Source organism: Myotis yumanensis, unplaced genomic scaffold, assembly GCF_028538775.1.
Source record: "Myotis yumanensis isolate MYYU_CA2020_CCGP unplaced genomic scaffold, mMyoYum1.0.hap1 SCAF_1, whole genome shotgun sequence".
NCBI classification, from domain to species: Eukaryota; Metazoa; Chordata; class Mammalia; order Chiroptera; family Vespertilionidae; genus Myotis; species Myotis yumanensis.
In genome coordinates this window covers 84,133,524-84,148,428 of record NW_027223752.1, presented here as the reverse complement: position 1 = coordinate 84,148,428, position 14,905 = coordinate 84,133,524, and positions in this window count along the sequence as shown.

The window sequence follows — 14,905 nt, the reverse complement described above, 5'->3', positions numbered from 1 at the left end:
ATTTGTGTGACTCGTGTCCTTACGTTTTGTCTAGTATTATTGTTGACTACACTGGTGTCTCTGAGTCTTAATGCAATATCTGTTCCCCAGCCTTTTTCACCATGTGGAAAAGCAATAGGATATGTCATTGCATCTAATGTAGGAAACAGGATACTGATTTGTTTCATTTTAGTGGCACATGGATTATTAGGATATGGTTTACAATGAATGAACAAAAGTCCCTTTCAAAAGGAAATTCTCCATCTTCGTTTCTGAATATGACAACAACTACAGTTACACGGGAAGAATTATATCTACCTGGGTCACTGTTACGATCGTATTTAATTGCCATTGTTACCTCTGTGGGAGCAATACCTTTTGCTGCTGCTTCAGATTGGGCTTCCTTTTCTACCTCATGTAGCATCTTGTACGATTTTGTTAATTCATTGATTTCATGCATGAGGTTGTTGATGTTGATCATGAGTCTTTCTGGGCAGCCCTGGTTTTCTGGCATTGCTAATCTTTTACTTGTAGCTTCAGCTGTATCCAAAATATAGAGTTGAGCAAACTTCCGAGAAACACCATCCGAAGGACGTATAGTTCCAGTACGGTGATAAACTTGTCCGTATATTCTAAAACAGTATGGCCCATATCCTGATCTCAATGCAATATTAAAACCCATGGAAGCAAAAGCAAAAGAACTATTTATGGATCGACTATTTTCCATGAAATTTTTACTGTCAGAATCTTCGTTTGTCATTAATCTTTGTAAATACGCCGGGTAATCTGGAAAATGTATCTCATTTGGACAGACCTCCCCTTTGCTACATCAAGTAAATTTCCCATCAGATGGTTTTTCATCTGAGAAATTTAGGGATAGGCAAAATTCACATCAAACAGTCATTCCACCACAACTATGCTCGAGAATTGCATCCTCATGTACTCCATTTTCTCTGAGAAAGCAGTTCCTACCGGTATTGGTAGTACTTGTTGATGACTGTTCTCTAGACATATTCTGTCATCGCCACCGCCTTCTTTCAATTTCAAAGGCACATTTGTCTTTAGACATTTTTTGTCCAAGACGCCTCTGTTTTTTGGCTTCAGAGCGACGTTTTTCCAGTAGCTGCTCTTCCGATACATTTTGTTGCAGGCACCGCCTTCTTTCAAGATCAGATGCACGTTGCTCTGCAGACATTTTCTGTCGATAGCGCCAGCATCTTTCGGCTGCAGAGCTACCTTGTACCAACCGTTTTTCTTTGGACATACTCCTACCTCTCTACTGACACGGTCTGAGATGCAGGTGAATGAGAGTCCTGCCTGTCAGGCCACTGAGAGCTGTGTGACTAACAGCTGATTCTGGATGAGTCTGTGGGGGTGGGACTTCCTCCTCCCTGCTGTCAGTTTCCACAGCTGTGATGAGGAAGCTGGGGTGATAGAGGAGTCATGCTGCACCGGCTGCCTGGGTCAAAAGAGGGAGGGTCAGATGGAGGCCAGGAGTGTGGCAGATCCGCAGTCCCGCCCGCCACCCCGGGTGCAGATAGCAGGCCTGGATGGCGGCGACGGGGCAGGCAGGAAGGCACTGTCCCACCTTGCCTGCAGTATGCAAATTAGCCGCCATCTTTGTTGGTGGTTAATTTGCAAATTGTGCTGATTAGCCAATCGGAGGCCGTAGCGAAGGTACAGTCAATTACCCTGTTTGTCTATTATTAGATAGGATGAGAGTGAACCACATACCAGATGCTGCACACCAATATTATCATCTCACATCTCACCTCCAACCCAAACTGCAGCCAGACTGAGAGGAGGAGGGTACACACGATGTACTCAGGGAACCTAGGACAGGCGTACAATGGGAGCACTAGGGGTGGATCAAATGTGATAAACCTGTGCCATGGCTTCCTGATGGGAAGTAGACATTCCAACTTGACTTAGTCACAGTATAACCTTGACAATCCTTTCATTGCCTTAAATTGAATAAAAATAAAATAGTCTGTCATAGAAGAAAGAAGGGAAATGCTTGGGGGATGAGTTAAGGCTGAGAACTCATTTTGATTAGTCAATAACCACAGCCTTGCAATTAACTGCTCTCGCCACAAACCAACTTTCCGTGGTTCACTGTTTCTCAAGAGCAGTTGACTCCTTAGTCATTTAGCCACGTGAGAACCTCACTGAGAGATGACTGTGCCCCTGAGATTAAAGTCGGAAATGTTATTTTCTGAAAATGCTGAGACTCTTCATTGTTTCAACTGACATGAGGGAGCCAAATCATAGGAACACTAGAGAAAAAGGCCCCAAGGGAAGGGTTTTTACATACTAGAGATGGAGATGGAAAGTCCATGCCTGGGCAATTGTTTCATTCAAAAAGGATGTGTTAAGCACTTCCTCTGTGTGTGACATTCTACCAAATAAATGGTGAGAAATAACAGATTTAGTTTCACATCTTGAGGAGTGAGACATACATTAGCCAAATAAACACACAGGCATGAATGGTATCACGTATACTGTAGGAAAAAATTATGAGAGGATGTGACCAGTTAACCTGACCTTTTATAGGGTTGGGGGAAGACTTTTCTGAGGAAGCAACACTTGCAACACATCATGCAAACATACAGTTGAAGATGGAAATGTTTCCTGATATGTTCAGGAATTTATTTTAAGGTAATTACACACCTGGAGGTTCTGGAGTTCCTGAGCATTATGAGAAATAATGAGAAATTTTGCCAACAATTAGTTTTTTTTTCTACTTTTCAGAAAACATGCAGAATTCCAAGACAATAGGCAGAAATTGGTAGTTTGGAGTCTTTGAAAATTTAAAGCTTCTATTTAACCAAAGGCCTCATAACAGTGATGCAAAAAACTTGGATTGGTAGATGATATTTACAATAACCTGCTGAAAAATTGGCATCTAAAATATATAAAGAAGTCTTTGAAAACCTTAAGGAAAATAAATCAAATGTAAATGTACAAGGAATGTGGCAGACATTCTCAGAAGAGCAATCTCAAATGACTAATAAGTATCTGAAAGTATAAAGGACCTCACCAGTAGTTAGGGAAATGGTAATAAAAAGCACTATGGCTGAAACCGGTTTGGCTCAGTGGATAGAGCATCGGCCTGTGGACTGAAAGGTCCCAGGTTCGATTCTGGTCAAGGGCATGTACCTTGGTTGCGGGCACATTCCCGGTGGGAGATGTGCAGGAGGCAGCTGATCGATGTTTCTCTCTCATTGATGTTTCTAACTCTCTATCTCTCTCCTTTCCTCTCTGTAAAAAATCAATAAAATATTTAAAAAAATAAAAAATAAAAAAAATAAACAGCACTATGATTTACCACTTCACACCAACTAGACTGACAAAAATTATTAAATTTTACAATACTAAGCATTGTTGGAAGTATTAATTGGAACGAAAACTTTGTCAAGCAATAGAACAATACCAAAGACAGCTGAAGGCATGTATATTCTATAACATGGCCATTCCACTTTAAGGACATACCCAGCCAACATTCCTGTACAAGTAAACATAGAAGCATGATAAAGAATGTTCACTAGAATTGTTTTTTATTATAAAAAAAAATTGCGAACTACCTAAATATTCTGAGAATGGATAAATTGTGTTATTTGTATACATTGGTATGTTGTGCACCCATTAAAATGAATGAACTATTCGTACATGTATTAACAGATAAATTTCAAAAATATATCATTGATTTGTTTCTTCCAGGGAGGGAAACAGGATGACTAGGAGTCAGAATTAAGAGCAGTATTTTAGGGGTTTTTTTATGCTTTTGGAACCTAAATTTTCATCAAGTAAATCTATTAAAAAACACAATTTTTAAAATGTTGAATAATAAATGGTGAAAAATAAAAATGTTGCAGAGGGCTGGTATATAACTTTTTATAAGTTTTAATGCAGACCAGATAAAAAGCTACCACATCACTACTGCTTCCCTCATCGTTTATACCACCAAACTCTCCTAGTTTAACTCAGATAGAGTCCAGACTCCTCCCATGGCTTCTCAGCCTGGCCACTGCACTGCCTGGGAAACAAAGCTCTTGGTTTCTTCCATTATTTGCTTCTGACAATAGAGACAATAGGGGAAGAACAATACAGCAAGGAGCAGTGAGGTGTCAGAACCTATACAGCTGGGAGAGGCGATGGGCACCAAGCTGTCACTCTCCCTCCACCTCTGGGGATAAACCCGCATGTGCAGAGCAGCCCCTGCCCTGGGCAGCCTTCTTGGGAAGCCCAGCTCCTCTGGCTCATCTTGTCAGCTGTTCTTCCTTCATCAAAATAGTTTTCTTCCTTCTGTCAGAAAATTATCACACTGTGTGTGTTAAGTTAGATCAAGGTACTTTGCTGAAATCCGTTGTATACATTGTCAGAATAAATATGTAACTTGGCTGATGACTACCATGTGACTCGCTCAGATTTGTAAGTCCTGGTGACTCTGAGTTCAGCTCTCTGATGAGGGGGAGCTGACCCTTCCCTTGTTCCCCTTCAGCTGGATGCCAAGGACTAAGCTTTAATGCTCAGTTGACAGTGTCTCAGATCACTAGTTCAATCTCTTCTCTCTTCATTAAGTTCCTCTACTTGGCCTCCGACTAGCCTAGATTTTCCCTGTCTTTGGAGACTGACCCAATCTTCAAACTTCTTAGAAAAGCTAATGGAGAAGAATATTGTCCTTTTCTTAACTCACTGAAAGCTTGTTGCATATCTAGACCTTCTGCTGATATCTGGTGATCCTTAAGGCCCTGGGCCACTCTATCCGGACCTCCCAGGTCAGACAGGTGAGCCTTGTTCGTAGGTTCCCCATGGCCTACTCATAGGTCTTCCTGCTCAGGAACTTGTTCTTGCTTCTATCAAGGCCTAGGTGCCTTCTAATTGGGCTGATGTTTATGTTTGAGTGATTTTGAGAGTCTGAGTGATTTTGAACCCAATACAGAGAAGGACTAGTGAGGTATCCCAAACTCAACTCTCCAGGTGACTTTGAGCTGTCCCTGCCTCACATTTCTCCTCAGCTCCATTTAAAAGCTTTGTTATTATCACTTCTGGAGTTTGTGATATTTGTGGTAGGCAGAATCCTAAAAGGCATCCCAGTGAGCCTCACCATTGTATAGTCTCCTCCTCTTGGATTGTAGTTGTGTTAGAGTAGGCAGATAGAAAGAAATGGTCAGGGAGAGCTGCGGGGCGCGGGTGAGGCAGCTGGGGCTTGTAGGAAATAAGTGCGAGATGTGACAATCTGAAAATAGTCAATGGACATGTAGGCTCTGAGGAAAGATTCAGAGCCCTCCAGAATGTGGTCTAACTAGTGTCATAACACATAGATGAAAGAACCTGATAGCTTATTATTATTATTATTATTATTATTATTATTTTATAGAGAGAGAAGTGAGAGGGATAGAGAGATAGAAGCATCGATGAGAGAGGAACATCATCAATAGGCCGTATCCTGAACACCCCCTACTGGGGATTGAGCCAGCAACTGGGGCACACATCCTGATCGGGAATTGATCCAGGGACCTCCTGGTTCTTGGGATGATACTCAACTTCTGAGCCACACCAGCTGGGATAAAGATGTATTTTTTGAGACAAGAAGAGGGGGTGACTTGCTCCTTGCCTAGGGTTTTTTCAGGCTAAGCGTAGAAATCCTCTAAACTCCCAAATACCAGCGCACTTGGTTCAGTCTCAGCCAGATGAACTGCCTGCGCAGGGTGCACTGTTCGGTTTTGGATGGCTGAGTTGCCTGCGCAGGTCCTATGTCTTTCCTACAAATAAATCCTCACCTGCTTTTGCTGCCATTTGTAATCTCTTGTTTGAATTCATTCCTACAAGCCAGACAAGCACTGTGGGCATAGAGTACTGTCTCTGGCCAGAGATTATTCCCGGCCAGAGACCCCCATTGCAAACTGTTCTCATTAGGTGCCGTGGCTCAGCTTTCAGATTTCAAAACTGTAAGTCCTCTGATCACAAGGTCAGAGAAGAGGCGATTTTGCTCTGCTTTATGTCCAAGATTGTTAGGGCAAGGCAGTAATTGTGGTTAACTGGGGAGAAAGGACTGTGAGTGAAAAACCAAAGCAACACTGAGCATCTGATGATGAACTAGTGCTGAAGACAAGAGGCACAGCTTCCTTCTGATCTGTGCAGAGGACACCCTCAGGTCCCCCTTGAGATTTGTCAGGGCCATATAAGGGCTCCAGAATACACTTGTACTTAAACTTTGATCCAGCTTGCGGGGGGGGGGCGGGGGGGGGGGGGGTGCATATGAAGGTTGGCCACCTAGCACTCTGGGTCCTCACAGTTGCTTTAGACAGCCAGTGAGAGAAACCGAGACACGTAAGAGGAGTGAGGATGACCAGCCTTTGGGACCCCCTTCCATAACCAGCACACTTTGACCCACTGCAGTGACCTCTTAGGGATTCTGCTCACAATCATGACTTCCTCACACCCACACTCTGGATCATTTTTTTGTCACACCTGCCTTCTTATGATTTAATGTACCTTGCCAGCTCACCTGGTCTTCTGGATCTACATTCTGACCATCCTGCCAATGGAGCCCCTTTGTTCACACTATCTCTGGGCTGCATGGGACTCGGGTCTCCATTATTCCACCCTATAGGTTACTGATCCCTGACTTTCACACTCTTAAGAGCTTTTCCTGATATCTAGAAAAGGCAGATGGGGGCAGTAAGAGATCCTTAATTTGCAACTGTAGGGAAATCTTTGGAGTCACTCCTGAGTCTAGGCTCCCTACCCTTCTTTTGAGTAAACATGGCCTCCTTCATTTCTTTAGGCATTTAACATGCATGAGACCAGTGAGGCCCAGAAATAAAAGTACAGGGGAAATAATTCAGACTAAGTGGCAAGTTTCTCTTTCCTTCAGTGCCCACAACTAATGGGTTACATTACTTTCCTCTCATTATAAAACCTACTGGGAAGCATGATCAAACCCATCTTTAAGCCAATTAGCTGGAATAGCCATCCTTCCATTTTTACAAGATCATGGGCTCTGGCAAGCCCAGAAAGCATATTTGAGGGAACAGTACCAGGCCTGCAAGAATAGGGGTATATCCCACAGGAGTCCACTTTAGAGAGATACAAAATTATGGAGATGCCATCATAGGAAAAATAGAGAAGGCCTCCTTGTAGGTCAGCACATGGACCATGAGGTAAGGCATACTAGTCTGAGGTCTAGGGTGGCTAGGAGGTAGGGATGCCTACTCCTCAGCAGAGAAGAAAAAGTCCCCTGCCTGACAGAGTAATCCATACTCTCCATAACTAGTCAAATGGAGATCGTTGGTAAGCCTGCCCTCATAATACAGACAGGGTACACAGACGCATGGTAAGGCTAGCTAGTCTGAGGTCTGGAGTTAACTAGTACTTTTCTTGTTTAACCTCATACAGATGGGAAATACCACCTCTATTCTCTAAGACTTGCCTTTGTGATGCATTTTGAAAAAAATGGGATAAATTTGACCCCTGAACTCTAAAAAGAAATAGATTCATCTTTTTCTGCCACACAGTTTGGCTCATAAATTAGAGGATCATGAAAAAGACAGTCTAAATTACAGTACAATTTTACACTTGATTTATTTTGCTGCTGACCGAGCAAGTGGACAGTAGTGCCCTATGTCCATACTTTCATGGCTCTACAAAATGACCCAAGCATATGTAAGGGTCTCAAACTAGATGCTGCCATGCTTGCTGTAATGACTCATGGTCCCAAACCCCACCTACTCTTCAGGGAGCCCAGCCCCTCCATACCCAGGAATCTCACCCAAGGATCTCTTCCCATTACTAGAGGCCATGGGACCTCGGGATGTAATTAGAGCACAAGTTCCCTATACTATGCAAGATTTAATGACAATCAAGAAAAAAGTAGAAAGTTTCACAGATGACCCTGACAAGTTTATAAATGAATAGAGAAAAATCACCCTCAATTTCAATCTAACTTAGACATTAATCTCTTTCCAAATGAGTCATTAACTGGCTCTGAGAAAGATATGGTTTGCAGAATTGGAAAGGAATATGCTACTGGATTAAATGCTGAAAATCCAAACTACCCCTTAGGAAATGAGGTTATCCCTTGGGATGACCCAAACTGGGGCTATGATTCTGAAAAAGACATACAGTCTCAGGACCATATGTTACATTGTTTACTTCGGTGACTGAAGGGAGCAAAGGAAAAACCAGTCAATTATAATACATTGGCTATGATTGACCAGGAACATCAGGAAAATCCTACAGCCATTTTTAGAAAGAGAGAGAGGCAATTGTTAAATTCACTGACCTGGATCCCAATGACCCTGTGGCACGGTCCATAGTGCTAAAGGACAGATTTATAACCCCATCCACCTCAGACACAAGGAGGAAACTACAGAAATTAGGCATGGGCTCGTCCACTCCCCTTGCTGATATTTTAACAGCCAGCACGGTCTTTTACAGTGGAGACTAAGAGGAGGAGGAGAGCGCCCAGACAAAGGAGGAAAGTGAGGAGGAAAAACAGGCACAATTATTAGCTGTATTATAAGAATACCGGCCACTGCAAGGAAAGCTCCGCCAATGCTCAGGCCAGAGACAAAAGGCCCTCCTGGCCCTCCTGGTGTTTGTCACCAATGCGGAAGCCTGGGCACTGGAAATGAGAATGCCCACAGAAGGGCTCCTGTGGGCCTTGCCCTCTATTATCACATGATAGGCCATTGGAAATGGGACTGCCCCGAGGGCTGGAAGGCCTGAGGGTCAGATCCCCACTCCTTAATGACCTTGAATTGATGGGGCCCTCATTAACTGTTAGCTCCTGCTGAAACCATGGACATTACCTGGATGGAGCCAAGGGTCACCTTAGATGTGACAGGTTGGCCTGTTAATTTCCTTCTTCATATGGAACCGCTTAGTCTCTCCTAACTTCCTACTCTGGGAAACTTTTCTCACAAACTAGACAGGTAATGGGAATGGAGGAAAAACCATCTTCATATATTCATTTCTAACAATACCTGAATGCCTCACCCCTTTGTTGGGGAGGGGCATATTAACCAAAATGAGAACTAGTATAATCTTTTCTGGTCCTGAAGAAACAGTAAGCCTCTTAATGTTAGAATCAACAATTAAGATAAGCTATGAGGAAAAGCCTAGACTTAGACATAGATCCACAGGTTTGGGCTGCAGGCACACTGAGTCAGGATACATATTACAATTGGTCATGATTAGATTAAAAGATCCTACAAAATTTCCTCAAGAAGCAGTGTCCCATTAATTCAAAGGCAAGCACAGGCCAACGAGAAATTATATCCAGATCTAGAGGCTGGTGCACAAAAATTTGTGCACTCAGGGGGTCCCTCAGCCCTGCCTATGCCCTCTTACAGTCTGGAACACCTCGGAGGATGTCCATCTGCTGGCTTAGGCCCGCTCCCTGGGGGATCGGGCCCAAGCTGGCAGTCAGACATCCCTCTGGCAGCCCGGCAGCCCTCGGGGGATGTCCACTTACCAGCAGGGAGCAGACCTAAGCTGCAGTTGGACATCCTTAGTGCAGCTGAGGAGGCAAGAGAGGCTCCCGCCACCTCCGCTGTGCTGGCAGCCATCAGCTTGGCTTGTGGCTGAGCAGAGCTCCCCCTGTGGGAACGCACTGACCACCAGGGGACAGCTCCTGCATTGAGCATCTGCCCCCTGGTGGTCAGTGTGTGTCATAGTGACCAGTCATTCCCAGTCGTTCTACTGTTAGGGTCAATTTGCATATTACCCTTCTATTATATAGGATAGAGGCCTTGTGCACAGGTAGGGGCCAGCTGGTTTGCCTTGAAGGGTGTCCCAGATCAGGGTGGGGGTCCCCACTGGGGTGCCTGGCCAGCCTGGGTGAGTGGTTGATGGCTGTTTTCAGGCTGGCCACACCCCCTTTAGGATGGGGGTTCTCCACTGGGGTGCCTGGCCAGTCTGAGTGAGGGACTGAGAACCATTTTCAGGCTGGCCAAGCCCCCCAGCGATGGAGGCTCCCAGCCTCTCCTTTTTTTCTTTTTTTTTAATTCTGGGATTTATTTACCTTTTATAATTGAAACTTTGTAGCCTTTAGTGGAGCTCAGAGCTCACCAGGGCAGGCGGGAAGCTTGGCTTCCTCCATCACCAGGGGAAACCCAAGCCTCCTGCTTGCTCTAGCTCCGTGGCCATGGCCGGCTGAAAGCAGGTATCTAGGGTTTATTTATCTTCTATAATTGAAACTTTGTTGCCTTGAGTGGAGCTCAGAGCCTGCCACAGCAGGCAGGAAGCTTTGCTTCCTCCATCACTGAAGCAACCAAACCTCCTGCTTGCTCCAGCTTTGTGGCTGCCAGCAGCCATCTTTGTTGGGTTAATTTGCATATAGTTGCTCTGATTGGCTGGTGGGAGTGGCTTAAGGCATAGCGAAGGTATGGTCAATTTGCATGTTTGTCTTTTATTAGTGTGGATTCCTTGAACATGGCCTTTTAATCCCCTGCAATTCTCTCCATAACACTCTTATTCTACTGATAAAGAGAAAAGATGGGAACTGTTGATTTGTTTGGGACTTAAGAGTAATTAATGAGGCAGTAGTTCCTATCCACTTTCTTGTTCTAAATCCCTATTCTATTCTCAGCAGAATACCATGAGGAAATAATGGTTTTCAGTGCGAGATTTAAAAGATGCCTTTTTCTGTATGCCATTAGACCCAGCCTGCCAATTTTCATTTGTCTTTGAATGGACATACACACAAGGGTTTCAACAACAACTTACTTGGACCGTCCTTCCTCAAGGCTTCAGAGATAGCCCCCTTGTCTTTGGGCAAGCCTTAGCAGAGGATTTAAAGGACCTATCTCTTAAGGGGGGGCATGGGTGGACAGATCTTGCAATATGTTGATGAACTTATCTGTTCCCCCAGTGAAGAATTAAGCAGGAACATTTAATCCAGACTTTAAATTTTTTGGCAGAAAGGAGATATAAAATCTTTAAGGAAAAGGCACAGCTCTTAAAACAAAAGGTAAATTACTTAGGCTTATTTCTCATACCCAGAGAAAGAATTTTATCTCAAGAGAGAGTACAAATAATATAAATATACCTGGACCCATCATGGCTAGACAACTAAGGGCCTTTTGGGAGACTAATAGGACAATATAGGCTTTGGAAGTTGGAGAATGACGAAAAGGCCAAACCCCTGCATAATACTCTCTAGGAAACATAATTTGGGGGTGGGGGGGGGAAAGGAAAGGGCCGTATACTGGTACTTTTGTGCTTTCTACTTCAACAGCCATTAAAGTTCTGGGCACTGACAGTTGGATACCCCACACTCCAGTAAAGATGTATTCCAACCCAGATAAAGAACAAACCATAGAATCATCCTCCAAAACCTGGACAATAGAGCCATTAGAAGATTTAAAACTACCCTTAAAAAAAGAAGTTACCTTTCAAGAAAATTTCACAAAAGATACGGATTAATAACAGGATTTTAAAGCAGCCTCTATTCTAGCTTGTTGCTTTTATAGGTTTGTTTTATAGTGTTTGACCCATGCATGTAGCTTTGTACTTTTCCTTCAGGCTGGAACTAGAATTCTCTTAAATGGCTATATAATCATTCCCCTCATTCGCTTGTTCATCTACACACCACCAGCCACCCCATTTGAGGCTTGCTTTAACCCTTTCTATACTTTATGTTAATCAATCCCTTCAGGTACAAGATAACATCAGAAGCCCCATCACATAAGACAAGGACTTCAAAAACAGATAGAAAACCCCTGTTGGTGGAATCCCCTCACTTCCACCATCCTCCAATGGACAACTCCTTTTATCCTAATACTATTGGGACTCTTAGTAACCCTAATTTTATACCCTGAATTCTAAACACCCTTGTCTCCTTTGTTTCAGAATGACTTCAATTATATTGGCTCAACGATTTCACCCAGGCCCAGGAATACACCTATCCTCTTTCAATTAGCCCATGCCACCAAACCCACCAAGTCAGGCTGCGTAACGCTTCTACTCCACCCTAACCAGCCACTCCCAGACAGAGAGTTAGGGGTATCTGGCCAACTCACCTTTATGTCTAGATTCAGTGGGGAGCAGCTCCAGAAGTCAGAACTATGCCCTTCAGCCTCCCAAATGAAGTTGGCCTATGTCTCTTGAGGGGGAAAAGCCTGGGAGAAGCAGCTGGGGCTTGGAGGACATAAATGAAAAAATGTGACAAACTGAAAATGGACAAAGTAGGTGAACAGGAAAGATTCAGGGTCCTCTATATGAGCAGGAAAGATTCTGAGTCCCCCAGGTTGTGGCCTAACAGGTGGCATAGCACCTAGATGCAGGAGCCTTATAGTTTAAAGAAATATTTTTTGAGACATGAGGGAGGGGGTCACTTGCTCCCTGCCTAGGGGCATTCCAGCCCACAGGTATAAATCCTCTAAATTCCCAAATATTAGTGCACTGGGTTGGTTTCAGCCATCTGAGCTGCCTGCTCAGGGTGCTCAGTTTGGTTTTGGCCAGCTGAGTTGCCCACTCAGGTCTTATCTGAGTGTATCTCTTTCCTACAAATAAATCCACCTGCTTTTGCTGCCATATGTAGTCTCTTGTTTGAATTCCTTCCTACAACAAGACAAGAACTGTGCAACAGGGTACTGTCCTTGTCGACGGCTGACAGTTGGAATCTGTGAATATAATGAGATAGCACTTCTGTGATTACTTTAGAGTGTATGGCAAAAGGGAGATGATCCAAGTGGGCCCAACCTCACCACATGAGCCCTTCAAAAGCAGAGAGTTTTCTCCTGCTGGTTGCAGAAGATGAAGTCATAGGAAACCCAAGCATGGAGAGGAAATGCCCCATTGCTGGCTAAACGATTGAGGGGGCTGTGTGGCAAGGAGTGAGGGCAGCGTTCAGGAGCTGAGAGCTGCCACCTCCACCACATGACAGACAGCAAGGAGATGGGGCCCTACAACTGCCAAGAACTAAGTCCGGCCAACATCCTGAATAAGGGTGGCAGCCAATTCTCTTCCAAATCCTCCAGATGAAAGCCTAGGCTGGGTGAAACCTTGATTTTTGCCTTCAGACACCCTGAACAAAGAACCCAGTTGAGCCTGCACAGACTTCTTATAGAACTATGAGATAACAGTTATTTTAAGCTGCTAAATGACTTAAATTATATTTTCTGTTACCCAGTAATAGAAAATAAATAGAGCATTTGTCAGAGATAATCCACTTGACATCTTTTTTTAATGCTCACCTGAGGATATGTTTTTATTGATTTGAGAGAGAGAGAGAGAGAGAGAGAGAGAGAGAGAGAGAGAGAAACATCAGTGTGAGAGGGAAACATCAAACCGTTGCCTCCCATATGTGCTCTGACTGGGGATGTAACTGCAGCTTCAACCAACTGAACCACCTGCCAGGGCTGTAAGTTTTTCATTTCAAACGGCAAAGCTGCACAAATGGCATGACTATGTATTTGGCTGTCCCTTTGCTCCTTTCCAGTTATTCATAACTGGCTTCATTACAATGGTATAACCCTCCCCCACCCCTGAGAAAAAAATTGCCAGGAAGCTGAAGTTTAGATGAATGCCCTGTAGTCTGGTGAAATGAGGACATGTCTGTCAGTGACACCTGGGAACAGGTCATTGGCCAGAGTAGGCATGACCACTGCAAGTGTGGGAAGATTTCTGACACATAAGGTCCTAAACAAAGGAGTTCCCTCTCTTGGCCCTTGTTCTCTTGGGACTCTTGTTGCAGGGGGTGCACACTCTGGCTGCTGCATTTGCCCACACAGCCCACAGTCATGTGGACCCCACACACAATGGACTAATGGACTGCAGCTAGCCTGCTGCTGTATCAGACCCAGCTGCATCAGGGAATGGAAACTCTGAACTATGGCTCTGTTTTCGCTCTGTCGAATCCTCAGCGGCAGATATTCAGGACTGTATTAAGGGGGAGGGTCTTAAACACCAAGGGATGTAATTCCATGAAAATAAACTTTCTACCACATCTCATTCCCTCATGGGGCCTCCAGAAATGCTTATTCCACCAGCACCACAAGAACTCCACTCACACTAACATGGAGAAAGGCCATCCATGCATTTCTCCAATAACAGATGGATCTGAAAGAATGCATGTGGGGCTGGCGCTTAGCATGGAGAAGGAACCCATTAACCAAAGTGGGTGCCAGCTCTGAGGAGCCACCAGGTACAACTACTGCACAAGCAAGCAACAATTTTCTAACCACTGGACCCCAGCATGGGCTGGAGTGTTGCAAATTCAACCTCTGGAGGAGCACTGTGTTTACAGTGACCATAGGCCCTTGTAGGCTCTCAGAAATGCTATTTCTTCCAGCTCTGGCAGCTCCCCTCTTTTCTTCCTGGGAAGAAATATCACAGCCTAGAGCAAGCATGTCAAACTTTCTGCCCACAAAGAATATTTTTGCTGCCCAGCCAATATAACGGTATGTAAGAAATGTTTTAGTAAAAATTTCATAACTTGATTTTTACAATATCCTGTTATACATAACTAGAGGCCCGGTGCATGAATTTGTGCATGGGTGAGGTTCCTCGACCTGACCAGCAATCAGGACCAATGAGGGCTGGGCTGACTGGGGCCTGCCAGCTGGAGGGGAGGAACAGGGTACGGGAGGTTGGCCACTGGCCCCTGGGAAAGGGGACTCATCCACCACCACCCATCCCTGGTTCCCTTTCCCAGCCTAGGGCCCGAAGGCTGCCATGGGGTTGGGAGAAGAGGTGACGGTTGCCGGGTTGGGCACGGAAGGAATAACACTGGATGCTGCTGTCTGGCCATGGGAGGTTGGCTGTGGGAGCACACTGACCACCAGGGGGCAGCTCCTGTGTTGAACATCTGCTCCCTGGTGGTTAGTGCACATCATAGGGACCGGTCGTTCTGATCATTCTGGTCTTTCCGGTCGTTTGGTCGTATTGGTTGCTTAGGCTTTTATGTATAAACCAG